This window comes from Tachypleus tridentatus, chromosome 13 (genome assembly GCF_004210375.1).
Source record: "Tachypleus tridentatus isolate NWPU-2018 chromosome 13, ASM421037v1, whole genome shotgun sequence".
NCBI classification, from domain to species: Eukaryota; Metazoa; Arthropoda; class Merostomata; order Xiphosura; family Limulidae; genus Tachypleus; species Tachypleus tridentatus.
Genome location: NC_134837.1, coordinates 266,169,578 through 266,180,949, shown reverse-complemented (window position 1 = coordinate 266,180,949; position 11,372 = coordinate 266,169,578). Strand labels below are relative to the sequence as shown.

At 32.9% G+C, this 11,372-nt stretch overlaps 1 long non-coding RNA gene across 1 annotated transcript; it reads right to left on the bottom strand.

Annotated features, from left to right (window-relative positions):
- Nucleotides 1–294: 294 nt before the first annotated feature.
- On the bottom strand, nt 295–4,920 carry LOC143238499 (uncharacterized). Its single transcript, XR_013020606.1, has 4 exons — nt 4,768–4,920; nt 3,877–3,984; nt 606–713; nt 295–469 (listed from the first exon to the last, which is right to left on the bottom strand). It is a non-coding gene; the product is annotated as an uncharacterized LOC143238499 (long non-coding RNA).
- Between the last annotated feature and the right edge of the window lie 6,452 nt (nt 4,921–11,372).

The following is an 11,372-nucleotide window of genomic DNA, read 5'->3' as shown; positions in this document are numbered from 1 at the left end:
GAGGGTAGGATGTAGTTTAAACACTTTTAGTCGGAGCAAGAATATCTAGGAAAACAGATTTAAATAGAGATGAAATTGTGATTATGTTTGAACGTATTAGAAAACCATTTCTATACACTAGCTAATGGTTAGTGTTCTAACCAAACGTTAAGTACAAGTCTAATTTTGTATAGATTTCTAAAAAGGATGGAAGTCCTCGCTACCGAAGTAATTATATGTAGTATTGCTAAAACGATTAAGTCACATACAGTGAATGTTTATGTAGTTTCAGTTAAATGATTTTCAGATTAATAATTACACCGGAATAAAGTTAAATTTATTAAGTTCCAAAAGGAAAAATAGAAAGTAACAAATGTAATAAAGTAAACAATCTAATAAAATTCATTAAACAGGAACCAGACCAATACGTATAGGGAAATTCATTCCGTCTTACTACACGTGCAGGACGTACAGCCACAGGTTTCTCCTTCTATTGAGAGAATAAGATCACATGTGTAATAAAAATTGAAGTTTATAAGAACAAACATTAGTAACGAATGAAAATATAAACGTTTAGGGTTAAAGTTCAATTCCATACAGTATGGACTACATAAGATTACACATACCTGTGCACTTACATCGATCTTCAGTGTCGGATTTTTTGTTGCATGTAGTGCACTTACAACCGTCTTCTTTACCACAGGTGCACTTCTCGATACATGTGCACGTAGAATCTTAAAGAGAAATGTGGCACAAATTAATTTGGTGTAATCATAGATTGAAGTTCATTTTGATATTTGGTTATGTCAGGAACGTTACTTTGTGGTTCATATGATGTCAAACAACGAACGTAAAGTTTAATCTTCGTAATGCACACAATATTAACTCCCATACTGAATGCGAGTCTAGTGTAGTTGTGTTATGATACTTCGTTAAGGATACGTCATTATGATAAGATTGTTGAAACAGGAGGCGAAGTCGTGGTTTAGTAGAGTTACAACTGGAAGTTTTAACAATGTTAAAATTGCTAATGAAAAACTTGCACCGTCTTTTAGATCGAGATGTCAGACAACAGGATTAGCTTTCATGACCCAATATCACATTTAGATAAACGGGACAAGTTAAGTAGTGTTAAACCTTCGAAATCAGTTTATTTCAGTGGTACATTAGGAAGTCAGTGGGAGGGGAGAAATCCCGCTAAAGTGAGAGGATTACTATTGGTCCAACACAAACTGTCTTAATAGCTGTTGGTAAATAACAGTAACATTCCGTTAAAGCCACAAGAAATATGGTAATTCTGTGTATAATTTGTTACAAATATGACTCAGGTTGATAAACCTATTGTTTATATAAAGTTTGTCTGCCAGTTTATTTTGTAACCCAATTTCCATATGACAAACTACATCTATATCAACGGTTACAGCCCATGGTAATTAGGGCTGGTTGTGTTCTAAAGGTAGTTTAGGTGATAGTTCATTAAATATCTTGTTTCTGAATTTTATTTTCATATAAAACCTTATTACAGTAAGGGGTAACTGATAAATATTTAGTAAATAATGGATTCACGCAACTTCTTTAACTCTATGTTAAACTACGAAATCGTATAGAAGGACATTTAGACAGTATCGTTAAATAGGTAAGCTGCTAAATGTGAATATTTAGATTAATATAATTAAGAGACATCTGGTACTTAATTCTAGAGGGAGTAGGAAACACGACGAGAGAGAAAGTTGTGGAACGAAGTGCAGCAGTATACGTCCGAGATGAAGTTGTGGACAGTAACTGCCGACCTTCAGGGTAAGTAGTGTTACGAGATGCTGCACCTCTTATTCCAACCATTTAGGGCATGAACGAAAGAAAAACGGGAGAGAGCCGTTGTAATTGAGGCAATGAGTCCGATTTATACTTATACGCATCATTGTTCTTGCCACCACAAGGAGCACATGTAATGGAACCACATGACGTATTTGAGTCACTGAAACTCTGCAAGAGTTTTTGGTATGTATAGCCGCATGCTGGAATAACGATAACCTGTCTTGATGGTAACAGGTGGACGTGTTGCTTTAAATACATGAACGAGGATATTAATCGGCATCATAATTCCATATATGCGAATGGAAATACGCCTCACTGCAGAAACTTCTTCAGCATAGAAACCAGCGAGAATTTGACTCAATAGTTCTGAACCATGAGTCATTGTGATGAATTCAAAGTAGCATGAGGTGCAAGCTCAATAGGGGTATCCCCAAGTGACTGAATTCAAGAGGATTTCCCAGTGTTGTGGATGTTTCCACCAATATGTCACCAGATCAAACAGACGACAATTATTTTTTTTTTTTTTTTATTTACAGACTTTAGAAAGACACCGTGACCTTCCATTGCGTTCTAAATAAAAAGGGAGACATTTGCTTAAAATGTTTGTCTCCAAGAGAATGTAGGATTAGAAAATTAGGTACAAAAGATATAGATATTGAAGATTGCCGCTCAGAAACTTAAAGACTTAGTGGTTCAGCTCTGGACTGATTTTACTATTTTAAAAGGTTTTATTCGGAGGATCATTGATAAAAACACACGGAAATTTCAGTTTACACGTACCCCCTTCCCCACCACATAGTCCTTTCAGTGCACATGTACCCCCACCCTAGAGTCCTACGAGAGGATGCTCTAAAAATGTTAAAGGTCACATCAATAATGCGAATGTTTCGTGAATACTATAACCAAACACCAGCATCAGATAGGATGTCCCAAATATTTGTTAAGAACAACCCAATACTGGTGCTTTTTTGACACTAGCACAAGTGGACCAGCCAATTGACTAAGGGGCGGCCACAAGGTCGCCCGTCTACAGGAATTGAAGGCCAAATTTGTGGGCAAGGGTTGGAAAACCCAACCATAAGAATGCTCTCTTTTCACGTGGGGGGATCTTTAGGTCCCATAAGAGGTGAAGTGAACATTCCCTGGGGGTACGTCCCCTCATTAAGTACATGAAGCCACACCAAGGGGAAATATTTGTGGAAGGTTCGTTGTTAAATAAACCAGAAATATTCTTACCCCTTTCTATTTACATCTCCAAAGTTCTCACCACGTTACGAAAAGAATTAATAGACTAAAAGAACGAAAATATAAAAAATACAATAAAACATTTATTGTATGATATATACTGTAATAAATAAAAGAAATTATAGAGGAAACATACTTCAAGGAAAGAAAGCTTTCCATGTAGAAATACTCACCGCTTCTGCACCGGCCATTACTTCTATGTTTACCGTACAAATTATCCGAATTTCAACTAAACGAAATGTTTGGTAATGTCCATGTTACAGTACTATCGGTTCTTCTCCCCATTAACTAAAACGTATTAAAAGCAGGTCAGGGCTCTATGCAAATAGACATTTGGAGTTTATTTTTGAAAGATATGCCGTGTGATCAAAATCAGATATCCAGAGATACTTCTGATCATATTAGTAAGCCAGCCCGGACATAGATTCCTTAGACCGGGACGAATGGTTAGCTTATTTTTAAGAGTGTTCCTATACTATTGTTGTTGCAATGATTGGTTGACATTTACCATTGTTGCTACAGCGTTATTTAGTCTTCAATAGCGTTAGTTTATATTAACGTGTGTAGCTGTTATTAACCGATAGCTCTATCAGAAATTAGATTAGTTCGTTATTTGCGAGTAGAACACGCATTTCAGTGGACGTGCACAAGTGCAGAGGGATTACACTTAGCAGAGTAAAAGGAAAAAACAAAAAATCACATTTAAATAGTTAAATATGGAACTAAAAAATCCAAAACAAGAATATTGACAGTTATAAACCACAAAACGATTACAAACTAAATAATTCTTGTAAGTAAATGATATAACCATCTGTATATTGAGAAATGATTTCCTACCTTTACACTTACAACTTCTTTCAGTTCCGTCTTTTGTGTTGCACGCGTTGCACTTACATCCGTCTTCTTTGCCACACGTGCACTCTTTGATGCATGTGCATATTGGATCTTAAGATAATAGAAATGACAAGTGTAGCATAAGTAAGAGCAAGCTATAAATGCTACATTTCTTTACTATAGTTCTAATACCAAATTAATTAATAACAAACTAATAACAAATGTACACATTTAATGAAACGTTACCTTGTTATCAATATTTAGAAGTAATAAATATGTAGACATGTTACTGTGTAATACTTTCAATACATATTACCCATAACTCGGGTAGTAATCACTACACCTTAACATTCATTTATTGTCACATAAACATCAAGACTAGAATTACGTTTCATGAAAGAGAAAAGATTTAAATAAAAATAATTTGAGAAGTGTAGTTTTAGGTTATCTAATAAAGTTTCAGTTAAAACTGATGGTTAAGTGTAGCTTATGTTGCAACAAAATATATTATTGATAGATGTTTCAAATAGGAGATATTAGGTTCACTCTCATTGTAATCGAATGAATTGACTGAAAAACAAAAATACCAAAAAAGCTATTTATATCCAGATTTTCACATTAAAACAAAACCGATAACCTTAGATATACAATAACACCCTTGAACAAATGTCATTTAAATTTTGTTTATTACATTACCCTTACTTACACATATTTAAAACACTTCAAAATCATTACTTAAACCAAACTCTGATATAAACATTCATTCACCGAATTCAACTTACATTTAGACTATCACTACTTCTCTGTAATAATATTTAACACAAACTCATTACCAAATACATTAGACGTACACCTTAATATACCCATCATAACATAACAAAACTTCAAACCTACCACCACACTGACAAGCTACGTCCGTCATTATTTACAACTTAAAACGTTATTACAATACGTCCTCTTCAAACTGTAATTCCCATCTCAACTTACTGTGGTTGAAGTTTTTATTTTACTCGTGTAAACGATTCGTGTGCAAAATGAACAACAACGTACCGTGTGTTATTTCTAACCAATCATGATGAACAAACATTTCTTAATTACCATAAACAGTAATATATCTAAATATTTCATATAACTGGTCTGACCTTGTAAAATAAAGTTTAAAACTAGTTCACTGTAACGTCTACTATTGGTGATAAAACACACGTAACTACACAAGTTAGATGTATTGGTTTCTAATGTGTTTTTTTTTTCCATTTTCTAGTGTTAAACCTAAAGATGATACAAATACCTCATGTCCACCTCATCAGTTGTAAGATTGTAGTCTCTAAGAGCTAAAAACCGGGTTTGAAAACAAACAAACGAAAACACAACGTAATAACTAGTACACAAAATTAAAAGGACGAAAGTTACTATGTAAGTGTCAAGTGATGTTAATAAAGTGTTACAAATCTCACGTCAGATTTATAATTTAATTTATTAACAATAATCCAGTTACCAAGATCCAATCAACTGGTTACATAAGGATTGTCTATGATGTAAGAAAAGCACCATTGTTAATAACATAAATAGTTGACACATAAAACTGGTTTATGTATAATGATGACAAGTTTATTAAAATTATTCTTTGAATTTGTTATTCAGACCAGTCAATTATTGTAATTTCAAACTGTCGACTTTATCCGCTGTATTAAATATTGATGGACGTGTCATTGAACACTTTTAATATCCAAACGTCTCATTAGCTGGATCACTCCCCCACACACTTTCCAGTTTATCATAAAAAAGTGCGAGATCTTATAAACTAAAGTTTGGGGTTTGATTCCTCTAGTGTCCAGGTTTGTAATTATACAAACAGACAAACTGTTCTCATTTCTGTTTATAAAACAGGACTGCCACTTCCTCTGGTTTTTAGACCTTTAGTGTTTTTTATGTTCTGTGTCTGTGAGAAATAGCACTACTAATACCATACTAATAACACTAGTAATACCGTACTAATACGTGTTTTACCTGATAATGGGACTGCTTAATCATTGTTGGTAGAAGTTGGTATAGCTTTGTTTTGTGTAAAAAATTATAAAAAATGAAACTTAACTCTCCAAAATTATCTGCCCCTTATCAAAAGTTCGAGATGAATGTAAGTGAAAATCCGTGCAAGGCTCTTACTTTCATATTGGATAATCGCCTGTGTATTACAGAAATCACATTGTCCAGTGTTCCCAATTTCCCTACTATGTTGTCTAAACACAATCTGTCATTGCGGTGTTTAAAATGAAACAACCCGACGAGCGCTAGAACATCTAACCATAATCACTGAATAGATTCAGATAAACTTTACAAATATAAAATGTCTCTTAATTACATAATGTTTTAACAAACTGTATGGCTTTAAAATGTGCTACACTAAACAGCACATTGTTGGACTATGTACATGATTTGAGATGGTTTGGTGATTTGGTGGACAGAGTAGTCTTTCGAAGTCAAGATTCCAGCAACCACGAATGAACGTTCTGATGCTGCTAAGAAGTCTAGAGGTGTCCTCTTCCTTGGATCAAAATATTATTGTTGTAATGGTTTCTGCTGATTAGTCTTAGGAATCCATTAACATGTTATAATCTTAACATTACCAAAACTGGTGACTGTAAGTATAATAAGAAAGCAAGATTTGAATACTTCAACCATGTAGTTTAGGTCTTGAAACAACGCACATGTTTTATCACATGTGATTATCACAGAGTATAATAGAAAAATAATCAGAAGATATCAAGAACAATAATTAGTGTACAGATAACTTAATTATCACTAAAATATTGGATATCGTGAAATATGTAAGTATGGTGGAACGAAGTCTATAATATAACCATCAAACAGGTGTTTCACTGTATAATATCTAAATCTTAGACGCTTGACTGTATTCCTTTGATTATCTGACCAAAGCTTTGCTACAAGTTTTGAATAAGAGAAGCCATTGTCCACTTTACAGGACACTAGGAGAAAATACAACATATCTACTTTATAGATTACATTTCTAACTTTATTTCTGGTGTAAATGTGTATTATAAATAGAGATCTCTTTAATTTGTAGCTTTATAATTTTTAATTTGATTAACCTGTAGTTCTATGAATATTGTATTTATTATAGACTTTAAAAACCCTGTTGGTGAAAGTCGGAAATATATTTGTGTGGCTATTCTTTTGTTAACTTTTCTATTCACTGATTCATCAATACTATTCATAACTTGTATATCAAATAGGGGGGACTGATCCCCACTATGAACAAGTTATATATAACTCATTTTATAACTTTGGGTTAACACAAACGTTAAAACTAGCTTTTTACTTCCTCTAAGTAAATGTTTCGTTTCTTTCTGTAATTGGTCGAAGCCAATCCTTATCAAAATGAGAGGTGCTTTTTATTTGTTCTTATTGTGATCATAATATATTTTGTAAAGATAAGTAAGTAATGTATATTATTTATATGCAAAAACGGCTCGTTTGGGTTGAGAAAATATTTTACATATATTAATATAATAAAATAAATAAAATTATATATTCAAACATCTAATACCGCCCTCTACGTTCCGACACTCAGTTACACAACCCCTTTCAAACATGAGGTCAACTTCCGGTCTGTTACCTCTTTTCATGTTAACCTGACGATGACCGAAAATGGTCGAAACGTTGTTCGCTCTTCTATGTAAAATATTTTCTCAACACAAACGAGCCGTTTTTGCATATAAATTTCTCAACAAGTGAGTCTCTCGACATCACTAATGCACATTATTCCCAAAGTGTAGTCCAGATTTTCAGCTTCATAATCAGGATACAATTTCTCGGTAGAATTCACTGACAATTAACAGTCCATTGATGAGTGTAACATGCGCCTCTGATGTGTTGAGAGTCTGGATCTCAAATACTTAATTTGATAATTTGTGACGAACTATACAGTTTTTATAGCTTCAACATATTTTAGTGTTTGTAATAAATTTAATGTAAACAAATGCAAAAATTTGCTAATTAATGAAAGTAAATAAATAAATTATACACAAGAAATAAGAAAATGAATTTCTTAAATTAAAATCTTACGTTGTTATCATATGTTTAGTTTCATTTTTATAGTTTTGATGGTGTTTGTATGAAAGAATATAAATAATCAAAACAGTCCTATTAGAAACAATTCATTGTTTTTCTATCGGAATAAACTTTTTTGTGTATTTGTTTAGATACCATGAACACTCAGAATGTCGAGCACTAGACCACAGATACATCGGTGAATTCACACGCATCTGAATAGCCACATGATACAAAATTTAAAGTGGATGGAAACAAGATTCCACCAAGAAGTCATTACACGCGCATGCTCTGTCCTGATCAATTTAATAGAAAAACAACTTTAAACGACATCTCTCTTCCATGCTCATTACATACACAAAATTACTTGAATTTTGCTGTTTTCCACTTCTCCAATAAACCTGCCATTCTTTCACACAACAAGTCTGCACATGGCGACACAGAATGTTGTCGGTCATTCTGTGGCAAATCACTCTTACCACAACATGTGGCTTTTTCTCAATGGTCCCAAAGATTTTTTTTTTGCGCACCATAAATATTCATATAGTCACAAGAGTAATTTACAACGTGAAAATTTGAACCTTCATGGTATTGAGAACAAAGGAGAAGAAGACGGGAACATAATCCACTTCACTCTACTTCAATCACCGAACGGTGAGCAATGTCCAGAAGATAGAAATTCACAACTTACATTTTCAATAATCTTTATCCACAGTGAAGAATGGAAGTAGACATAAACAAAACTGTAACCTACACAACCAACACATAAACTATTCAATGAATTTACTCGTTCTTCCAAATCCAATGAATACAGCAAATACTCCTCTACTGTAATCCACGTCATTACTGTAATGTTGACAACAATAGTAATACAACAAATAGTCTACTGTATTCCACTTCATTACTGTAATGTTGGCAACAATAGTAATACAACAAATAGTCTACTGTAATCCATTTCATTACTGTAATGTTGACAACAATAGTAATACAACAAATAGTCTACTGTAATCCACTTCATTACTGTAATATTGACAACAATAGTAATACAACAAATAGTCTACTGTAATCCAGTTCATAACTGTAATGTTGACAATAATAGTAATACAAGAAATAATTATCTATAGTCCACGGACTAAAATTAGTGGTTAAATTCCCTCGGTGATCACGGCTGATAGCTACATGTGGGTTTGCTATTTAAAATATACTTATTAGGTTGATAGTGAAACCCCCATTAAATTAAGGTTTTTTTTTTTGTACAGGTGTAGAATTATTTTATTCTGTTAATGTAATAGAATTATGATGCATGGTTATTTAGTTTACTGTTATATTTTATTAAACAAGGAATAATTATTCGGTCATTCAAATACAAGTATAATAGAAATATTCTCTTGTTCAGAGGACACAATGAAATACAAGTTTACTAGTTTTTAGTTTATATTGTTAATTTTATTTCTGGTGAAAAGATCTCTTTAATTTATAGATTTATATGATAATGTGAAACAAGTACATTAATCTATAATTGTACATATATTTTATCTACAATTTTACTTTAAAGAACCCTATTGATAAAAGACAGAATTATTTTTGAGTGGCTATGCTTTTGTCTCTTCTCTTCAGTTATTAATTTAACACATTCTGTAGCTTGAGGAAAATGGGGAGGACTGATCTCCGCTGTAGACATGTTCCATTTAACTCATTTTACAGCATTGGGTTAAAACAAACTGGTTTGTATAAATGAATGTTTCATTTCTTTCTGGAAGGTATAGAATATAATTATTATCCAAATGTGATCTAAGTTTCATTTGTACTTGGCTCGAATTGTGATCATAACATACTAACTAATGTCAACTGAATCCATATCAGAATCATTATACTATATCTCAGTATAGTTCATTGTGTTGCTGGATGTAAATATCACTATCCGACGCTTTGACTCTGTAACTAAAATAATTTATTAGATACTTTGGGATGAACTATACAGTTTTTATAGATTCAACATATTGTAGTGTGTGAAATACATCAAACATAAACAAATGCTAAAATTCTCATAATGTTTATTAGCCAATCCAGGTGGCAGTAAATAAATAAATTACATATAACAAATGAGAAAGAGGAATTCCATAACTGACAATCTTACGCTGTTTCGATAGATCTAATTCTATAATTATAATTTTTATATATGATCTATAACAGACGAAAAATGAATATTTTACCTACAACATTCCAAGACAGTCGTATTAGAAACAATTCAATGTTTCTGTGTTGGAGTAAACATTTTTGTGTATATTTTAAGATACCTTGAACAGTCAGAACGTAGAGCACTATACCACAGAGTCATCAGTGAATTCAGACTCATATGAAGAGTCATGTGTCAAACGCTTACATGTGATTGAGGATGGAATCAAGATACAACGATAAAGCTATTACACGTGCGTGTTCTGCCCTTATTAATCTAATAGAAAAAACAACATTTCTCTTTCATGCACGTTGCGGTTTCCACTTCTCGAATGGTGTGGTGGACAACAACTTTCGAGCCTCAGGATAAGAAATGTTGTGAACTGTTTTAAAAAGCTCTACATCTTTTTCTTCGACTCATCTTAGATATAAACGAAATGAAGGTGAGTGAAAGTCACTACAGTTTACATAATGAGGATCTGTTTCACACTTGTAGATATCATGGTCCTTCCCACTGCAATGTCCACATCTCAAGGAACCGCAACATGATGTCTTTGAGTGACAGAACCCTTGACATTGGAAACTTCTTAGAGGGTTCAGAATATATGGCATTTCTTTGGAATTTGCTTTGATATTGACAGGTAGAAGTGATGTAAACATTTAAACTAGGACTATACTTTTAAGGCAGCTAACAATAAAGATATAGAACTTTTATGTACAGCATGTAGGATTGAGGAGAAATTAAAGCCTATCCTAATAAAGTGAAGGCAGTAGATAAAGAAAAGAGCACACTGTTGGAAAGGGAAGCACGATTTCTGAAGGAACTTAAGTTTTTATCTGGAAGAAATACATCAGCTGACAGTTACTGTCAGGAAGACAGAAAGAGCAATATTTGAGTGAAAACTAATGAAATTATTTATAATGAACCTATTCTTTTCTATTGTTTACTCTTAATGAAAGAAGAGTTGTTATTGGTCTGATAAAGGTGTTTAAGGTTGAAAGTAGAGTTGTTATTGGTCTGATGAAGGTGTTTAAGGTTGAAAGTAGAGTTGTTATTGTGTTGATGACTAATTTTTTCTTCATATTTTCCAACTAAAATAGCTTACTTGAGAACACAGGTATAACTTATGGGAGGGTAGGACTCATCTTCACCTAAGGCAGTTTCAGTTATCTAGAAATTGGTTGGCCTTCGGAATGGGTTATCTTCTGTTATTGAAGAAGCAGTAATTGAGAGTTTAGATACAATCTTTGATAAG